Source organism: Procambarus clarkii, chromosome 16 (genome assembly GCF_040958095.1).
Source record: "Procambarus clarkii isolate CNS0578487 chromosome 16, FALCON_Pclarkii_2.0, whole genome shotgun sequence".
NCBI classification, from domain to species: domain Eukaryota; kingdom Metazoa; phylum Arthropoda; class Malacostraca; order Decapoda; family Cambaridae; genus Procambarus; species Procambarus clarkii.
This window is the reverse complement of record NC_091165.1, coordinates 9,293,603-9,306,149: the sequence shown is the minus strand read 5'-3', so window position 1 is coordinate 9,306,149 and position 12,547 is coordinate 9,293,603. Positions and strand designations below refer to the sequence as shown.

Sequence of the window (12,547 nt, the reverse complement as noted above, 5' to 3'; positions counted from 1 at the left end):
ACATATATATATATATATATATATATATATATATATATATATATATATATATATATATAGATATATATATATACAGTATATATATATATATATATATATATATATATATATATATATATATATATATATATATATATATATATATATATATATATATATATATATATATATATATATATATATATATATATATATATATATATATATATATATATATATATATATATATATATATATATATATATATATATGGAGGTTAGACATATCAGCATGACGCAGACAATTTTTCAACAGCATCAAAACAATCTCAAGCCACGGTGCGTTATAAGAGCAGGAGGTTACTATTCTATTTTCAGTATTATCACCACCGAGCTCCTCTCACTGGCGACCACAGGCACATTAGAGTAATATTTTTTATAAAAGAGAAAGAGACTGAGACACACAGAGATAAAGACTGACACAGAAACAGAGACACACCGTGAGAGGCTAATAAACAGATAGACAAAGTGAGAGGCTAAGTCAGAGAAAGAGACAGACAGTAGGTAAATTGATGGATGGACAGATGGAAAGATAGATGCATAGATTGATGGATAAATGTTTGTATAGATAGGTGAAGGGATATAAAGATGGACAGAGGGGAGCCAGACAGACAGACCCGGCAATGTTAAGTGCCTCCCTTTGTAGAATAGATATATAGAAATGCCTGTCAAAATGACTCTTCGATGTTGAAGGGCAGATGCATGGGGGCTAGCAGTACGCACATTTCCTCATTAATTTCTGTTGCATTCATGCTCTACATTGGAGGTTTGTGATTGACATGTATCTTTCTCTGTGTGTCTCGCTCTCTCTGACTCTCAGTCTTTATCTCTCAGTCTATATAGCTCTCCTAAAAAGTCGACTTTTTCATAATATCGTCGTTAAAATGGCTATCCCATGAACACTATTTTTTTTTTTTAATATTGTAACTAAAAGGACTGTGCCTGAACGACGACTTTTTCACAATTTCTTCGGTGAAAGGATTATGCTAGGACGAAGACTTTTCCAAAACATAGTCTTTAAATATCATCGGTCGTGAGCGACGACCTTTTAAAAAACAAGATATCATCGTAAAAATGGCTTCTCCTGGACAACGACATTGCCACAACTAAAATAGCTTCGTCCTCGAGTAAATAAATATTCTAATTTTCTAGATGGTTAGAGTTAAAATTGAGTTATTAGTATGAGTGAGTTAGACATAATAGTTAATAATGACCTTATCAATGGAAAAAAATGGCTTGATTGGAATGGGTTGGAAGTGGCACTTGGAGCAGTTGCAGGGCGCCCAAACTGCTGATGTGATAAGGCATGTGAGATTGGGGATGAAGAAAACGGGGTCGGGGTGATAAAGAGGAGTGTTGTGTGATTGGGGAAGAAAGAGGAGTGGAGAATAAGGTGTGATCTTCAAAAAGAACGAAGAAGCTGACGTGTTATTGAAGTGGTGTTGATGAGGTTCACTAATCCTTCTCTAGTAGGTGGTGTTTTTCGGGGGTGAATGGATGAGGCTCATCCATCTCACTCCGGGAGTGGGAGAAGGTATGAGAACTAAACCACACATCAGAAGATGATGAGACAACGACGTTTCGGTCCGTCCAGGACCATTATCAAGTCGATCTTCTAGAATGTGCTTCAGTTTTCATATCTTCAATTCATGTTATTGTGACTTCTCCCAGCATGTGGGAGGTGTACCGGTGACAGTCCGCATGACTACCTGTTCAAGAGCTGATTAGAGATTAGGTAAGCTTTATCAATGGTGGGAGATTTACTCCATTTTCAAGGCGTCGTGTTTGTGCACGGTCGTTGTGGATCCTTTTCACCCGAGTAGTGCAGACGTAGTTCAACCCGTGCTAGATAGTAAAGGTATGTAACAACAGCAGTTCTGTGTATTATGGTGGAACACTCGAGCCCATGCACATACATACATACATACATACATACATACATTCATACATATATATATATATATATATATATATATATATATATATATATATATGTCGTACCTAGTAGCCAGAACGCACTTATCAGCCTAATATGCAAGGCCCGATTTGCCTAATAAGCTAAGTTTTCATGAATTAATGTTTTTTCGACAACCTAACCTACCTAACCTAACCTAACCTAACTTTTTCGGCTACCTAACCGAACCTAACCTATGGAGATAGGTTAGGTTAGGTTAGGTAGGGTTGGTTAGGTTTGGTCATATATCTACGTTAATTTTAACGCAAATAAAAAAAAATTAATCTCATACATAATGAAATGGGTAGCTTTATCATTTCATAAGAAAAAAATTAGAGAAAATATATTATTTCAGGAAAACTTGGCTTATTAGGCAAATCGGGCCTCGCATAGTAGGCTGAGAAGTGCGTTCTGGCTACTAGGTACGACATATATATATATATATATATATATATATATATATATATATATATATATATATATATATATATATATATATATATATATATATATATATGTCGTACCTAATAGCCAGAACGCACTTCTCAGCCTACTATTCAAGGCCCGATTTGCCTAATAAGCCAAGTTTTCATGAATTAATGTTTTTTCGTCTACCTAACCTACCTAACCTAACCTAACCTAGCTTTTTTTGGCTACCTAACCTAACCTTACCTATAAATATAGGTTAGGTTAGGTTAGGTAGGGTTGGTTAGGTTCGGTCATATATCTACGTTAATTTTAACTCCAATAAAAAAAAATTGACCTCATACATAGAGAAAAGGGTTGCTTTATCATTTCATAAGAAAAAAATTATAGTAAATATATTAATTCAGGAAAACTTGGCTTATTAGGCAAATTGGGCCATGAATAGTAGGCTGAGAAGTGAGTTCTGGCTACTAGGTACGACATATATATATATATATATATATATATATATATATATATATATATATATATATATATATATATATATATATGTCGTACCTAATAGCCAGAACGCACTTCTCAGCCTACTATTCAAGGCCCGATTTGCCTAATAAGCCAAGTTTTCATGAATTAATGTTTTTTCGTCTACCTAACCTACCTAACCTAACCTAACCTAGCTTTTTTGGCTACCTAACCTAACCTTACCTATAAATATAGGTTAGGTTAGGTTAGGTAGGGTTGGTTAGGTTCGGTCATATATCTACGTTAATTTTAACTCCAATAAATAAAAATTGATCTCATACATAGAGAAAAGGGTTGCTTTATCATTTCATAAGAAAAAAATTATAGTAAATATATTAATTCAGGAAAACTTGGCTTATTAGGCAAATCGGGCCTTGAATAGTAGGCTGAGAAGTGGGTTCTGGCTACTAGGTACGACATATATATATATATATATATATATATATATATATATATATATATATATATATATATATATATATATATATATATATGTCGTACCTAGTAGCCAGAACGCACTTCTCAGCCTACTATGCAAGGCCAAATTTGCCTAATAAGCCAAGTTTTCATGAATTATTTGTTTTTCGACTACCTAACCTACCTAACATAACCTAACCTAACTTTTTCGGCTACCTAACCAAACCTATCCTATAAAGATAGGTTAGGTTAGGTTAGGTTGGGTTGGTTAGGTTCAGTCATATAACTACGTTAATTTTAACTCCAATAAAAAAAATTAACCTCATACATAATGAAATGGGTAGCTTTATCATTTCATAAGAAAAAAATTAGAGAAAATATATTTATTCAGGAAAACTTGGCTTATTAGGCAAATCGGGCCTTGCATTGTAGGCTGAGAAGTGAGTTCTGGCTACTAGGTACGACATATATATATATATATATATATATATATATATATATATATATATATATATATATATATATATATATATATATATATATATATATATTATATATATATATATATATATATATATATATATATATATATATATATATATATATGTCGTACCTAATAGCCAGAACGCACTTCTCAGCCAACTATGCAAGGCCCGATTTGCCTAATAAGCCAAGTTTTCCTGAATTAATATATTTTTTCTAATTTTTTCCTTATGAAGTGATAAAGCTACCCATTACATTATGTTTGAGGTCAATTTTTTTTTATTGAAGTTAAAATTAACGTAGATATATGACCGAACCTAACCAACCCTACCTAACCTAACCTAACCTATCTCTATCGGTTAGGTTAGGTTAGGTAGCAGAAAAAGTTAGGTTAGGTTAGGTTAGGTAGGTTAGGTAGTCGAAAAAACATTAATTCATGAAAACTTGGCTTATTAGGCAAATTGGGCCATGCATAGTTGGCTGAGAAGTGCGTTCTGGCTATTAGGTACGACATATATATATATATATATATATATATATATATATATATATATATATATATATATATATATATATATATATATATATATATATATATATATATATATGTCGTACCTAGTAGCCAGAACTCACTTCTCAGCCTACTATGCGAGGCCCGATTTGCCTAATAAGCCAAGTTTTACTGAATTAATATATTTTCTCTAATTTTTTTCTTATGAAATGATAAAGCTACCCATTTTATTATGTATGAGGTTAATTTTTTTTTATTGGAGTTAAAATTAACGTAGATATATGACCGAACCTAACCAACCCTACCTAACCTAACCTAACCTATCTTTATAGGTTAGGTTAGGTTAGGTAGCCGAAAACGTTAGGTTAGGTTAGGTTAGGTAGGTTAGGTTGTCGAAAAAACATTAATTCATGAAAACTAGGCTTATTAGGCAAATCGGGCCATGCATAGTAGGCTGAGAAGTGAGTTCTGGCTACTAGGTACGACATATATATATATATATATATATATATATATATATATATATATATATATATATATATATATATATATATATATATATATATATATATATATATATGTCGTACCTAGTAGCCAGAACTCACTTCTCAGCCTACTATTCAAGGCCCGATTTGCCTAATAAGCCAAGTTTTCCTGAATTAATATATTTACTATAATTTTTTTCTTATGAAATGATAAAGCAACCCTTTTCTCTATGTATGAGGTCAATTTTTTTTTATTGGAGTTAAAATTAACGTAGATATATGACCGAACCTAACCAACCCTACCTAACCTAACCTAACCTATATTTATAGGTAAGGTTAGGTTAGGTAGCCAAAAAAAGCTAGGTTAGGTTAGGTTAGGTAGGTTAGGTAGACGAAAAAACATTAATTCATGAAAACTTGGCTTATTAGGCAAATCGGGCCTTGAATAGTAGGCTGAGAAGTGCGTTCTGGCTATTAGGTACGACATATATATATATATATATATGTCGTACCTAGTAGCCAGAACGCACTTATCAGCCTACTATTCAAGGCCCGATTTGCCTAATAAGCCAAGTTTTCATGAATTAATTGTTTTTCGACTACCTAACCTACCTAACCTAACCTAACCTAACTTTTTTGGCAACCTAACCTAACCTAACCTATAAAGATAGGTTAGGTTAGGTTAGGTAGGGTTGGTTAGGTTCGGTCATATATCTACGTTAATTTTAACTCCAATAAAAAATAAATGACCTCATACATAATGAAATGGGTAGCTTCATCATTTCATAAGAAAAAAATTTGAGAAAATATATTAATTCAGGAAAACTTGGCTTATTAGGCAAATCGGGCCTTGAATAGTAGGCTGAGAAGTGCGTTCTGGCTACTAGGTACGACATATATATATATATATATATATATATATATATATATATATATATATATATATATATATATATATATATATATATATATGTCGTACCTAGTAGCCAGAACGTACTTCTCGGCCTACTATGCAAGGCCTGATTTGCCTAATAAGCCAAGTTTTCCTGAATTAATATATTTTCTCAAATTTTTTTCTTATGAAATGATAAAGCTACCCATTTCATTATGTATGAGGTCAATTTTTTTTATTGGAGTTAAAATTAACGTAGATATTTGACCGAACCTAACCAACCCTACCTAACCTAACCTATCTTTATAGTTTAGGTTAGGTTAGGTAGCCGAAAAAGTTAGGTTAGGTTAGGTTAGGTGGGTTAGGTAGTCGAAAAACAATTAATTCATGAAAACTTGGCTTATTAGGCAAATCGGGCCTTGCATAGTAGGCCGAGAAGTACGTTCTGGCTACTAGGTACGACATATATATATAGATATATATATATATATATATATATATATATATATATATATATATATATATATATATATATATATATATATATATATATATATATATATATATATATATATGTCGTACCTAGTAGCCAGAATGCACTTTTCGGCCTACTATGCAAGGCCTCATTTGCCTAATAAGCCAAGTTTTCCTGAATTAATATATTTTCTCTAATTTTTTTCTCATGAAATGATAAAGCTACCCATTTCATTATGTATGAGGTCATTTTTTTTTATTGGAGTTTAAATTATCGTAGATATATGACCGAACCTAACCAACCCTACCTAACCTAACCTAACATATCTTTGTAGGTTAGGTTAGGTTAGGTAGCCGAAAAAGTTAGGTTAGGTTAGGTTAGGTAGGTTAGGTAGTCGAAAAACAATTAATTCATGAAAACGTGGCCTATTAGGCAAATTGGGCCTTGCATAGTAGGCTGAGAAGTGCATTCTGGCTACTAGGTACGACATATATATATGTATGTATATATATGTATGTATATATATGTATAATATATGTATGTATATATATATATATATATATATATATATATATATATATATATATATATATATATATATATATATATATATATATATATATATATATATATATAAATATATATATATATATGTCGTACCTAGTAGCCAGAACGCACTTCTCAGCCTACTATGCAAGGCCCAATTTGCCTAATAAGCCAAGTTTTCTTGAATTAATTGTTTTTCGACTACCTAACCTACCTAACCTAACCTAACCTAACTTTTTCGGCTACCTAACCTAACCTAACCTATAAAGATAGGTTAGGTTAGGTTAGGTAGGGTTGGTTAGGTTCGGTCATATATCTACGTTAATTTTAACTCCAATAAATTTTTTTTTACCTCATACATAATGAATTGGGTAGCTTTATCATTTCATAAGAAAAAAGTTAGAAAAAATATATTAATTCAGGAAAATTTGGCTTATTAGGCAAATCGGGCCTTGTATAGTAGGCTGAGAAGTGCGTTCTGGCTACTAGGTACGACATATATATATATATATATATATATATATATATATATATATATATATATATATATATATATATATATATATATATAATATATATATATATATATATATATATATATATATATATATATATATATATATATATATATATATATATATATATTGTGACCTTCTTATATATATATATATATAAGAAGGTCACTACCAAAGATACCTTACAAGCAGAACTTATTGCAGAAGGAGGAAAGAATCGAGGCAACTACAGAAGCACCATACTGTCCCCCGAGCTTAAAGCGGCAGCTAAAAGCCTTCGTGAGAACAAGGAGATAGTTGTCAGGAGAGGTGACAAGTCGCCAATATATGTCATTCTTAAAAAAGACGAATATCTGGCGAAAATGAACATCATACTCTCTGACCAAACTAAGTTCCAAAGGGTAACGAAGGACACTACAGCCGAATTAAAAGCAAAGGTCAACAAACTGATCGAAACTGTGAACGCCAAGAAATCCGGACTCCACCTGCCAAAGATCATTGGGGAATATAAACCTGGATATGCGTATGGAAATGTCAAGACGCACAAGCCTGGAAACCCACTTCGGCCAATCATTAGCCAGATACCCACACCCACGTACAGACTGGCGAAGCGACTCAACGGCCTGCTGACTCCTTATGTTCCTTGCGCCATCAGCCTGAAGTCTCCAAAGGAATTTGTGGACTTACTGCGGGGCACACGGGCCACAGGGATAAGAGCCTCGTTGGACGTAGAATCGCTGTTTACCAACGTACCTGTGGACGAGACAATCGGAATGATAGCCGACAGAGTGTATCGTGATCCAGCCTGTACTCCTCTTGACATGCCAGAAAGTATTCTGAGGAAACTACTCCAAGCTTGTACTAAAGAGGCACCCTTCTTGAGCCCGGATGGGCACATGTATAAGCAAGTAGATGGGGTCGCCATGGGTTCTCCCCTAGGTGTCCTGTTTGCAAACTTCTACATGGGTACCATCGAGCAAAAAGTCTTAGTCGACATGAACTTGAAACCGGCCATATACTGCAGGTATGTTGACGACATTTTTACACAGGTACCTGATGTCAGACATCTGCAGGAGCTGAAGGAGGCATTTGAGCAGAGTTCCGTGCTGCGTTTCACTTACGAGACGGAAAAGGATGGGAAGCTGCCTTTTCTAGATGTAACAGTCATGGAAAAGGGCGGAGGTTTCCACACTGCAGTCTACACTAAGGAAACAAACATAGGAATGTGCCTAAATGCCAACAGCGACTGCCCTGACAGGTACAAGAGGAGTGTTGTTAACGCATACGTCGACCGTGCTCTCAGCCACAGCTCAGAATGGAAGCAAGTCGACGAAGAACTCTGTAGGGTAAGGCAGGTTCTAGTCAATAACGGCTTCTCCAATGGTTTCATCGAAGACATCATAAGAAGGAAAGTGAAAAGCCATGCAACCTCTGAAGAGACAACTAACACAACACCTATACCCCCTATTAGACTATTTTACAGGAACTTCTTTTCCACAGCTCATAAAACGGAGGAAAGGGTCCTGAAAGATATTGTTAATAGAAACGTTATCCCTACAGACAAAAATCAGAGGATACAACTGACGATTTACTATAAAACCAGAAAAACGGCCAGCCTACTCATGAGAAACTCTCCAGACACAAAACAGAACGCTTTAAAAGAGACTAACGTCGTCTATGCCTTCAAATGCCCACTTGGGGACTGTAAGCTCCAAAAAACCCAGTATATAGGCAAGACAACAACATCTCTTTCTAGGCGTTTAACGATGCATAAGCAACAGGGCTCCATTAAGGAACATATAATCTCTTCCCATAACCAAACCATCGCCAGAGAAATCCTAGTAAACAACACAGAAATCATCGATAGATACAGCGATAGCAGGCGGCTTGACGTTTGCGAGGCACTACACATCAAAAAGTCAACACCAGCAATCAACAGCCAATTATTGCACAACTATATTCTACCCACCTCAAGACTCCGCTCCAATATAGAAGCATCAAGAAATATGGACCAATAGGCTTTCTACAAACACTTCTATTCAATACCCATTGTTTCTGTTCTGTCTTGTGTTGATACTTTTAATACCCTATTAATATCCCCTAATGCCACATCATTATATGCCACATCATCCCTCCCACCTCACTCAAATGTAGATATAATAGCAGAGATACGTTAGTTCTAATCAGTTGTGTATTTGTGAAGTCTTTGAAAATATATATATTGGTGTATACTGGCAGCAGGTTTTCTTTCAAACATGTTTCATTGAATATGACCGCATATTCTGTATTTATTATTTTCTAAATTATACAAATAAGTGTAATACACTCTATAGTAAATCACTTCTTTTCTTCACCTTAAAAGTACGAAAATGAGTTTTGGAGAACTCCTATTTCAATTAAGCCCTGATGCTAAGAAAATAGTTAGAGGGATAGAAGCCCTAAACCAGAAAATAATAAATACAGAATATGCGGTCATATTCAATGAAACATATATATATATATATATATATATATATATATATATATATATATATATATATATATATATATATATATATATATATATATATATATATTATTAAATATGACCGAAAAAGTAAGATTAATAATTCTAACACGAATTTTCTCGATCTTTCTTACGTTTCTTTTCACTGTTGATGGTAATTAAAAAATCAATTCTCCAAAATTCATTTTTATTTCTAGTCTGACGCGACACTTGAGCGCGTTTCGTAAAACTTATTACAGTTTCAAAGACTTTAGTTTACACACACACACACACAACTTTAACTGAATAGAGCTTAAACATCTTCGAGTTTTTATACCTACATTTGGGTGAGGTGACATGTTACAATAGTTTTGAATGAGGTGAAAATAAACTTTTAACACAAGACAGGACACGAAACAACGGGTATTAAAGTTAGGTAACTGCAGAAGGCCTATTTTTATTGGCCCATATTTCTTGATGCTTCTATATTGAAGCAGACTCTTGAAGTGGGTAGAATATAGTTGTGCATTAATTGGCTGTTGATTGCTGGTGTAGACTTCTTAATGTGTAGTGCCTCGCAGACGTCAAGCCGCCTGCTATCCCTGTATCTATCGGTGATTTCTGTGTTGTTTGCTAAGATTTCTCTGGTGATGGTTTAGTTGTGGGAAGAGACTATATGTTCCTTAATGGAGCCCTGTTACCTATGCATCGTTAAACGCCTGGAAAGAGATGTTGTTGTCTTGCCTATATACGGAGTTTTTTTAGGCTTACAGTCCCCAAGAGGGCATTTGAAGGCATAGACGACATTGGTCTCTTTTAAAACCTTCTGTTTTGTGTCTGGAGAGTTTCTCATGAGTAGGCTGGCCGTTTCCTCATGAGTAGGCTGGCTGAAAAACGGCCAGCCTACTCATGAGAAACTCTCCAGACACAAAACAGAAGGCTTTAAAAGAGACCAACGTCGTCTATGCCTTCAAATGCCCTCTTAGGGACTGTAAGCCTCAAAAAAATCAGTATATAGGCAAGACAACAGCATCTCTTTCCAGGCGTTTAACGATATATATATATATATATATATATATATATATATATATATATATATATATATATATATATATATATATATATATATATATATATATATATATATATATATATATAAATATATATATATATATATATATATATATATATATATATATATATATATATATGCAAAAAAGCCTGAATGGTCTCCAGGCATATATGCAACTGAAAACTCACACCCCAGAAGTAACTCGAATCCATACTGCCAGGAGAACTTTGCAACTCGTGTACAGGAAACCTTAACCACTCGACCATCACGACCGGACAAAACATGATGGTAGTTGAGGCTATTTTCCCATCATCCTGCCGGCACTCTGAAAGCAATCATGGGCATAGTATTTTATCAAATCCCCTCATTCTTTGGGGCACATGTGTGGAACACGTATGCAAACAAGCCTGAATGGTCCCCAGGCATATATGCAACTGAAAACTCACATGTGACTCGAACCTATACTGCCAGGAGCACTTTGCAACTGGTGTACAGAACACCTTACCACTTGACCATCACGACTGGACAAAAGATAATGGTAGCCGAGGCTATTTCCGCATCATCCCGCCGGCACTCTGACAGCAATAATGGGCATAGTATTTTATCAAATTGCCTCATTCTTTGGGCACAAATGAGGAACACAAATGCGATCAAGCCTGAATGGTCCCCAGGCATATGTGGTAACCGACCTGTGAGATTTATATTTACGTTAATTTGTATACTTCGATAGCAATTTGTATGATGATAAGTGGACTGTATTTCTGCAATAATCTCACAAATCGATCCACTACACATTAGGGGGGTTTATATTGAATTTATATATATGCACCCGATCAAACTACAGTATTAAACTACATATATTGTTAAACATTGAAGAGGTTCCTTATCTTATTGTACAGCAGGCCTTAGTCCACCAGGTATAACCAGGATGTAGACACCACATTTTCCCTTGTGTGAGGTAGCTTCCATCACCCTGGTAACTGATGCACAAAGCATGCTTCCTCGTCTTGACCTGTCAAAAGGGCGCTAGCTGTAAAGCCAGAATCCTAATATATGACAGCTATATCAGAGAAAACACTGTACAAGGAACCCTTTATGGTTCCTTGTACAGTGTTTTCTGTACAAGGCTTCATTACCTATTATTAAGAGGCAGTTCGTATTCTAACCGGCTCGCCCCTATCTAATGACATTAATGGCCATAAATGATAGATAAATGGATTTCAGCAGAACACTTAACTTGTATTTGTTGACAGCGTGTTGATGATGGTACACCTTTTGTTTCCATAACACTTCGTCCAAGTAAAATTAACAGGAGCCGAATTGCTCCCGTGAGCCTCTGGTCTAAGTACAATAACAATGGCTGACCACTCCCTCCTCACTGATGCTACTGGCCTACATTGTCCAGATGACAGTAAGTGACAGAAGGGTCACATTTACTTTATTTTAATATTGATAATTAAGTTAATTTATATGAGATGTTTTATGATGGTAAAGTCCAAAGACTAATGTATTTAAGAATAATTCCCAGCAGAATAGCTGGTGAAATATAATAGTATGTGGTAATGATATCCCGTTTTCTATTGACGGAAAATTCCACTACAAGTTACATTTTCTATGGGGTAACTTGTTTATACAATGCAGCAATATTTTCTGCCTGTATGATATTATTAAATGGTGTCGGATTTTCCGACATAATTCCCCAAGGGGCTGCTCAAGGGTCGAAGTC

At 34.4% G+C, this 12,547-nt stretch overlaps 1 protein-coding gene across 1 annotated transcript in view; it reads left to right on the top strand.

Annotated features, from left to right (window-relative positions):
• Positions 1–1,855: 1,855 nt before the first annotated feature.
• Positions 1,856–12,547, top strand: part of LOC138365178 (uncharacterized) — a 352,859-nt gene continuing 342,167 nt past the window's right edge. The window contains exon 1 of the mRNA XM_069325247.1: positions 1,856–1,896. The gene's annotated coding sequence lies outside the window, so the exon portion shown is untranslated. The remainder of the gene's footprint in view (positions 1,897–12,547) is intronic.